Here is a 9,519-nt window from a genome sequence, read left to right on the forward strand (position 1 = left end):
AATCTGCAAACTCTATACCCTGACACTGACTAGATGTGCCCTGTTGCTTTCCATATCCCAATCTCCTGAGTGCCTGGCCACACACAGAAGAAAATTGCCTCTGCCTTTTAGTGTAATTACACCGCAATTACAAAGTGCCTGTGATTTTGCGAAGGTTGGCCTTGTAAATTACACATATCAATTTTTCATCACAGCTCAGAAACTGAACAAAGCATACCAGAAACACGGCACGATTCTGATCCTGACAAAACAGTGATGGAAATCCCGTCTCTCCTGTGTTCTGTGGTCACCTTTCTCTAAACCATAGACAGTTGTCGCTCCGTTCACTCACAGCCTTCTCCTTTTCTTCACAAATTTGTCATGCTCTTTTCATGTGTAGGCTAATTTTCCTTCTTTTAACCCAGGAAGGAGCAAGTTGATACAAACTCATCAATAGAATAAAATAATATTTTCAAACAAACAAATACATGTCATTGAATTGCAGCTGATCTTAACATTTATCTTTTTCCTTCTCTTTGTCTTCAGACTCCTGCCAAGAGTATTCTGCAAGAGCTGCCCTATTGTTTGTGTGGAGTCTCACCCAAAGTCATCAATGATCACCTGATTTACAAGGCGCACCGTCTCTCTGTAACACCTACCCTAACCAATCTCAACTATAATTTTTGGAATGAATGCCCACCCTTTCATTCTGAAATGCTTCCCTCCATTAACTTCTATAATAGACATCTCAGCACCTGCTACTGGTTCCACTCTAGACTCTTTGATTAGTACTTTGTGAGACAAAAGAGGGATCAAATGAGTTCTATTCTCAAAGGAGTAAGCCCAATCTCTACCTTCCATGGAAGTCATCAATTCAGAAACCCAGCTCTAATTCAATCAGCATGTGACCAGAGTGATTGCTTCAAGAATCTGAGAGAGGGGATGACGTTGTGGTACAGCAAGTTGAGCCACCCCCTACAACACCGCCATTCCATAGGGTGGCCAGTTTGAGTCTTGGCTACCCTACTTCTGATCAAACTCCCAGATAATGCACCTGGGAAAGCAGTGGAAGGTGTCCCACGTACTTGGGCCCCTGCATCCATGTGGGAGACCCAGATGGAGTTCCAGGTTCCTGGCTTCAGCCCAGCCCAGCCCTAGCTGTTGCAGTCATTTGGGGAGTGAACTAGCAGATGGAAGATGTCTCTCTCGCATGTGCACTCTCTCTCAGTCTCTCTCTTTCTGTAAGTCTACCTTTCAAATAAATAAATCTTTTTAAAAAAATTTTTAAAAGAATTTGAATCAGAAGGAAATGGACCTGGACCTGTGATGAAACCCTGTTCTTTCTGACTTCTTTAGTGCTGGAGTATTTTGCTCCATGAGCAGATAAATAAACTTCATCATTTTAGTCCTTTTGATTTGGTTGCATTGCTAATTGCAGCAGAAAGTATCCTAACTGATCTGATTCCCATGTATTGTCCTCCATTCTCTTCCTACCACACCCATGATTCTTGCTAACCGCATCTTGTACGAGTTCCTCTCTCCCATCCATCCTCTCAACATGGTGTTTCTCAGGTTTCTGTTCTTAGAGTTCTCTTCTATTTTCCCATTCCTTAGCTTCAACTTTTCCCCAATATTTGGACTTTAAAATCAATTACCACCCACCCACACTTTTTCTTCTGAATTTAAGACACAGATTTTCAATTATTCCCTGCATACATTCTCTGTAAGTGGCCCATTGTGGCCAAACTGAGTCTCTGAACAGGTGTGGAAACCTTTTCCCTACCATCCTTTCACAGCCTAGAGTTAGGTGTCATCAGTGTGATTTCAATCTTCAAAACCAGAAACTGTGTTGTTCCCCCTGGCTTTTATCCCTCACCATCATCACAAGGCATTATCAGTTTCAGCCTCATAAGTATCTCCTCCTTTTTCCTGAGCATACCCTCATGTGCCTCATGCTTTTCCTTATCAGTGTCATCTGGACTTGCCTCATAGATGGTCTACTTCCTCCAACTCAGCCCACACAGTGCTAGTAGTTCTTTCTCTCAAATATAGGCGCATGTGAAAATGTAAAATGTTATTTCTCTGCTGAATGCCATGCACATTACCTGCAGAATAAAGTGATGCAACTTAGCTGGCTTTGGCAAGCCTTTTCCAGCTATGTCAGAGTGTATCTATTCAATCCCACCTTCAGTCACATGCTATTAAACCACTCCTTGGCAGCCACCAAATAAACACACGCCTGCATGCCTCTATCATGGGCTACTCATTTCCCTCTGACCTGAATACTCTTCCCTTGTTTCCGAAGCTGGTATATTCCCGCTCCTCTTTTAAGGCACTGATAAAACATCGTACATTCTAGAGAAGTTTTCCTAACTACACAGGCAAGTTTCATCATTCACTTGGCTTTCGTAACTCTAGGAATGTGGCTATAATAGAATGTGACATATGCTGATTGATTAATGCTTATTAATATGTGTTGCACCCCTCCCCTTGTTTGTACTTTCTTAAGGCTATGAACTAAGGATTTTGGCTTTGAATCTTTTAGGAGTTACTATACCACTTAACACAAAATACATCCTCAAAACTTATTTTTCAAGTGAGAGAAGGAAGAAAAGAGAGCCACAGGATGAGTGCTTAGTGTCATGTGTAAAGTGAAACTGCTTTAGGTGAATTTTTTCCTGCTCTAAAGCATCCCATGCTTTTATGAGACTATTAGTAGAGCAATTCCGTGATCTTTTTCATAATATAGTAAAACTAATGTTAAATTTCACAAACTACACTATGGTCAAGAAAATATGAATTCAGAGATGGAAAGAATTTTTCTTTAAATGTTTCTCCTGTTGCTGGATGAAATGTGTTAGTCCTGGAAGGAAGCCAACACTAGGCTTGGAAAGAGTAGGGAGCCAATAACGACATTATTTTTAATTATGTTAAAAGCATCTTGTAATTTTCCCATCAGTTACACCAAAATTTCTTTCCATTAATCATTGAAAGGGAAGTGTTTGCAATTTGGTCTCTGGTGGATTAGATTTGATTGTAGAATATTTCTTAATCTCCTCAAGCCATTGTTGCTCAAAGCATACACATGTTCTGTCTCTCTGCATCTCTCTTGTCTCTGTGTCTTCATGTATGTCGCTTTCATGCAAAGAAAGATAGAATTTGACATAAAAGAGCAGTTTGATGTAAAGGGAGAAAAAATTGTGTGAGTCGACGTCTCCAGTATGTTTTGGAGTAAGAGAGTTAAGTCAGTGATGGTGGGGATTCCTACACGCTGAAACAGACATCACGTTCCTCACTTGGGAGCAAGGCAGGAAGATAGGTAGCATCGTCAGGATGAAAATTAGACTCAAAGTCTAATTCTGGCTTTGCCATTATCATATGCTGTGACCTTGGCTAAGTCAATTCTTCTACAAGATCTATTCTTAGACCAGCTTAACCACTCAGGATCTACCTGTTTGTTATAGTGTGATTCCTCCCAGAATTAACCTTCACTGATTTCACTTTTAACTCCATGTCCTTGATTTTTATGAAAAGCCATTACAAGAAATAATAATACGAATTCTACTTCTAACATTGGTCTGTGCTTGAAAAACACTGAAGATGTTATTTATTTCCTTGTTATAAAATTACACATAAAAATTCTCATAGAATTTAATTCCAGGAAAATTGTCTCCTCTTCCTCAAATATTTTTTTTTTTTTTGATCAAGGCTCGTTTATTGAATAAATGCAGTAGTATTTAAACATGACCAGTTGTTTACAAGGAGGAGCACAAAAGATTTACATATCAAAACGGCTCTTAAGGTTACAATAAAAACACTTAGGTGATAAATGAAGGTTACAGGTGTGACTGATTATTTGTATCATCTCTTGTGAAAGGTTTAGGTTCCTCCTGCCTCTTCCCGGAATCTCCCCTAGCCTAATTGTCTGTGCCGGGAAGTCTCCATTCATATGTTTAAGTGTAAACAAAGGGAGTGACTACCTGTGGCTGCCCACATTTCCCCCTTTTTTTATTTTTTGAGGCACTGTTCCTGTCTTAGGTTGCCCGTGTCTCTTCTTGTCCTTACCCGTCATTGGACACCCCAGACATTCTCTGAGGCTCCTGTCTTAGGTTGGTACAAGGAGACTGAGTCTTACCCGTCATTGGAATTCAATGCCATCCTTTTTGGCTCAGGGGTGAAGCTGTGAATGCAACTTTAAAATCTCAGACCAAACGGTACCAAATGGCACAGAGAGGCCTTGGAATATACAGGGGAGGCACTGACAAAAAGGCAGGAGCAGCAATAAAGGACCCAGCAACATCAAAAGCCAGTGGGTCCATTGAGATCCACCAAAAGAAAAGACATTAGTTAGAAACATATGCTGAAGTTCACCTTTTAGCTGCTGTACCAGATATTTTATGTAAGGAACATTATTTGAGATAATAATCAAGTCACAGCTTATAAGATCTTTCAGTAGTAAGTAGTTAATGGCAGCTAAATGTAGCCAGAAATTGCTACTTTCAACAGAGAAGGAGGAATTGACCATAAGAGTTACTTCAACAGTTTTGACCAATACATCAACCAGGCTTCTTTTCTAGAATTGACAAAGGTATACCCGAGTCTGTCAAAGTGACCAGTTTTGATATGCTAAAATCAGTATTTTCCCTTTTCGATTGATCAGTCACATTAAGCCATTGGTTTTCAACTATAACCCTCCCAGTACGGAACAAGGTTTGATTGTTCCTTACCCATTGTACAAATTCTGCTGTTTTAATTCCATTATCATAAGTGCATGAACAATTTTGAACTACTGGTGCGCACCAACAGAGTCCATGGCCTAGGCTTAGTTTGATGTGAGCCGGCAAGCTTCATTCATCTTGAGGGGGATCCCGATCAGCAATGTTATCATAATGAAGATCAAGGGGTTGCTTCGTGACATTGTCTGTTTGCCGCACAAGTCGCTCAGGTAACCATCGTACTCCATTGTCTTTTTGCGAGAGTATAGAAACATGTCCACATCCCCATATTAAAACAGGGTCAGGTCCATACCATTGAGCAGTTAGAGGGTCTTTCCACTTCACGTAGACTTGTTGTCTTTCGGTTTCAGGATGTCAGTGACGATCAGCTGCAGATTTCCCTTGATTATCCAGTATTAAAAAAATTTAAAATGAAAAGAGCATGTGATAGCCATTTTTGTGGGGAATATGCCATGGTCCTGTATTCCCCCTTTTTTATTTTTTATAAATAATTTTTAATGTGGCATGTGCTCGTTCCACAATACCTTGTCCCTGGGGATTATAAGGAATCCCGGTGATGAGAGATGTATCTTTTGACATCTCCAGGGGCCCTCTGGAGGTATCAAAAGTCCAGAAAATTTAAAACTTGGATTTTCAGAAAGTTTGTTATCTGGTCAAAATAGAATTCCTTAACATTTAGTCAGGGCAATTTTAACACTTTTAGACCACATCTGATCATAATAATATTTAACATAACTTTTTACAACTTAATACTTTTTATCAATCATAATTTAACAGACAGTAGAGTACACAGATTACTTTGGCAGAATATGGATTCTATGTTTCTTGTTGTTGAATAAACCAGAAATAAAAACCTTGGATGTAGGAATTAGCACACGAAATTATCACATAACTCAGAACTATTTAACAGAGTTAAAAAGAGCTTACACGACCTAACTTTAGAAATGGCAGAGTAACTGATTAAGCAGACACTGTTAAAAAGAGACGTTACAGTTTTTGCAACAACAGATTTTAAGATTTACGATTGAGACCATTTCCAAATAATTACTAACATTAGTACACATTTTTAAAAACCCCATTGTTATAACAGAAGATCAGACTTCAACTTTAGGTTAGTGTAATTTTGGCATTAACATTTAACTTATAGAAAACTTTGTAAACAATGTTTTAAAATCGTAAACTTTTAGGCCGGCGCCGCGGCTCACTAGGCTAATCCTCCGCCTTGCGGCGCCGGCACACCGGGTTCTAGTCCCGGTCGGGGCGCCGGATTCTGTCCCGGTTGCCCCTCTTCCAGGCCAGCCCTCTGCTATGGCCAGGGAGTGCAGTGGAGGATGGCCCAGGTGCTTGGGTCCTGCACCCCATGGGAGACCAGGAAAAGCACCTGGCTCCTGGCTCCTGCCATCGGATCAGCGCGGTGCGCCGGCCGCAGCGCGGCGGCCGCGGCGGCCATTGGAGGGTGAACCAACGGCAAAGGAAGACCTTTCTCTCTGTCTCTCTCTCACTGTCCACTCTGCCTGTCAAAAAAAAAAAAAAAAAAAATCGTAAACTTTTTACAACTTTTCATGACTTGCTCACACCTTCTGAACCTTTACACCTGTAGTTACTTTTCCATAGTTTTGAATTGTCATGTATGGACAACCTATGAGAATATATGCTGACAAACTTAAACAGTCTTTTATCAAAGATGTGAAAAGTACATAATACATTTTTCACGTTTTACTTAGCACTGATGACTAGATAACTTAAGACACTGAGTTATTAATGAATACCACACCAATATCTGAATTAAAAGTCAAAATTACATTTCCATGCTTTTAAGTAACAAAAGGATAACACCACTTGAGCAGCAAACACAGTCACTAGTAAATATTTACAACTTTGAAAAGATCTTCATCCTTAAGAGAAACAAGTTTAAAGCCTATCAAAGACATGTAAAACTGAGCAAGTGAACCAAGCAAACCGTGGGGCATTTGCATTACCCCAACTTTTTTAACCAATCTGTATTGGCTTACTTTAGTTAACAACATAAAGGCTTGTATACACAGAATTTACTCTCATTTTTAAGACTACTCTAGCTGAAAAGCAAAAACATGAATACAACATAGATTTGACATCATTTACTACATTTTAATACACTTTGTATAATTTGAATTGACTCAAACAGCTGTTACTTTAACAAATTTAGAGTCTCATCCTTTGAGAGTTCCAGGGATCCGACTGGAAGCCCCAAAGTTGAAAGACTCGGTTTAGAATTTAAACTATCAGAGAGTCAAACCATTTTAATCAAAAATTAGTACGTTTAACCAAGGCTGTGGGCTAGATCTGATCAGTTAGGTAATCACTCAAACATTAAAGACAGGCAAATAACGTAAACAGCTTTGTATTGTAGTTTTTCCAATCAAGACTCATACTGGCAATAGAAAAATGCGAAACCTTCAAGACACATGAAAACTCTCATTAGATAAGTTAGCTACAGCAGCACAGAAAAGAATTGATTACCAGCGTATGAGTCCATTGCTTAAGTTTTTATTAACTGTAAAGAGAAAAACCCATCAAGTTGGAAAGGGTTAATGGATTAAAGTTCTTGCTCCCTTAGATAAGGCCAGCAGTAGCCAGAGGCACTTCCCCTGCCCCCCTCCTAGTGAGGAGGTTATTGAATTGGAAATGGAGACTAAAAAAGCCGCCCTGAGGAGCCCTTTCCCAAGAGATATCTGGCTAAGCCTGCATGGGTGCGGTAGGACACTTTGGCTGGAATAGAGTGTAGAGAAAGGCTGTGGTCCCTCATTTACAGGGAAGACTGCACATGCCGGGGCCTAGCAGGGCTGGCCGTGGGGTTGGGTAGGTACACCGTTTCACCAAGAGTGCTGGGAACCTCCATAGCGCCTAGTCTAATTAAAACAGCCACCAAGTTGAGATCTTCAAGCAGAGCCAGATCCAATCAGGGCTACTGCAACCACTCAATTAAAACAGATAAGTAATAGCTTACAAAAGCTTTTCAAGACATACCGGAACTACCATAAGCTGCAAAGATGGAAAAACATTTATCAGGTTGGAAAGGGTTATTGAATCAAGACTTTTCTCTAGGTCAAGATACCTGTGGAATTTTTCCTCTCTTTCTCCTGGCCATAGGTATAGGGAGCAGTGGGCTCATATGCATCACAAGCAGATTTTCAATCTTTTAACATTTTAAAGGGGACTGGATGGTGACTGGCATTTCTTGGCCATCTTCTGTATATACTTTCACTGGAAAAGCATCAAAAGATGTTGGCTTCCTCCTGGCCTTGCTGTGCTGCTTTTCTCAGGGTTTGAGTGACACTCTTTTTAAGATATTTGGCAAACATTCCCCTTCTTGACAAAGGGATAATTTTTTATCATTTTTTTATAAATAAGTTAAAGGGAGGGGCGGAGGGAGTAACTTTTTCCATAGAACTAGAGGATCGGCAGGATCGATTATCCTCACCATCACAGCTTCTGGCTTCCTCAATTTTCTCATGTCCTCCCGATGCATCTCATCTATAAGGCCTTCTTCAATAAACCAAGGACATGCAATTTCTATGGTTTCTATAAATTGCTCTATTACTTTCTTTTTTAACCCTATTCCTTGCATCTGCAATAATGCCTTCACTGCCTTTACTACTGGGGGATTTTTCCCGATGCTTGTCCCATAATGCCTGCTCAAAATAAATCTCCACAATTTTGGTGTCGGGTACTCACCACAAATTGTATACCTCTACAGTCGCGACTCCGTGAATCCAGGTTCCTCACTGCTTCTCTAATTCTCAGGTCCCACGTTCGGGCGCCATTTGTGCCGGCCTGCGGCACAATGAACTGGGTCTTCCTGAAACAGAGAGTGGGAATGCGGGGACAAGGACGCAAAGAATGGAGCCAAGACAAGTCCTGATCAAGGCTCTCTTCCTCAAATATTTTAAAGCAGTTACATGTTGATATATTTCATGTTTTCCCTGATACCAAATGCCCAAAACTTTTTTTGGTTTTTCTTCAAATTTTAGCTCAAATTAACAAAATAATGATAGATAATATATATTTATATATGTGTGTATTTCCTTCTTAAAGAGTCATGTATTTATTTGAAAGGCAGAGTGATAGAGAGGAAGAGACAGAGAGAGAGAGGGAGAGAGAGAGAGAGAGAGAGAGAGAGAGAGAGAGATTCATGCATCTGATGTTCATTCTTCAAATGGCCACAACAGCCAGGACTGGACCAGGCTGAAGCCAGGAGTTAGGAACTCCATCCTGGCTTCCTACATGGACGGCGGGGGCCCAGATTCTTGTCTCATAGTCTGCTGCTTTCTCAGGTGCAGCAGCAAGAAGCTGAATCCAAAGGTTCAACCAAGACTCAAATTGACTCTCTGATATTGGATGCCAGCCCACTGAACTACAATACCAGCTCCAATATATATATATTCCACTCCCTAGATGGCCATAATAGCCAGGGCTGGTCCAGGCCAAAGCCAGGAGCCAGGAGCTTCATCCAGGTCTCCTACATGGGTGACAGGGGCCCAAACACTTGGGCCATCTTCCGCTGCTTTCCCAGACCATTAGCAGGGAGCTGGGGACAAGAACCAGCACCCATATGGCATGCTGGCATCACAGGCTACCATGCCAGCCCCTCTAATACGTATATTTCTAAAACTTAAACATTTAAAATTTTAATTTGTGCCTACCCAATTTTCTTCTGAGTAGCTTTCTGCCCAGTTGAGATCATACTTCACATGCAATTGTGTGTGCTCCCTTTCTTTTTACAGCATTATGTTAGTATTTCCCTATGTAATTTTATAACAATTGC

The 9,519-nt window shown here is 40.6% G+C and overlaps 1 long non-coding RNA gene across 1 annotated transcript; it reads right to left on the reverse strand.

Moving 5' to 3' along the window:
* Nucleotides 1-3,666: 3,666 nt before the first annotated feature.
* On the reverse strand, nt 3,667-8,628 carry LOC149127869 (uncharacterized). The gene is made up of 2 exons (XR_016230013.1): nt 8,430-8,628; nt 3,667-5,095 (listed from the first exon to the last, which is right to left on the reverse strand). It is a non-coding gene; the product is annotated as an uncharacterized LOC149127869 (long non-coding RNA).
* Nucleotides 8,629-9,519: the final 891 nt, after the last annotated feature.

This window comes from Oryctolagus cuniculus, chromosome 2 (assembly GCF_051225735.1).
Source record: "Oryctolagus cuniculus isolate XC-2025 breed Fujian yellow rabbit chromosome 2, ASM5122573v1, whole genome shotgun sequence".
NCBI classification, from domain to species: Eukaryota; Metazoa; Chordata; class Mammalia; order Lagomorpha; family Leporidae; genus Oryctolagus; species Oryctolagus cuniculus.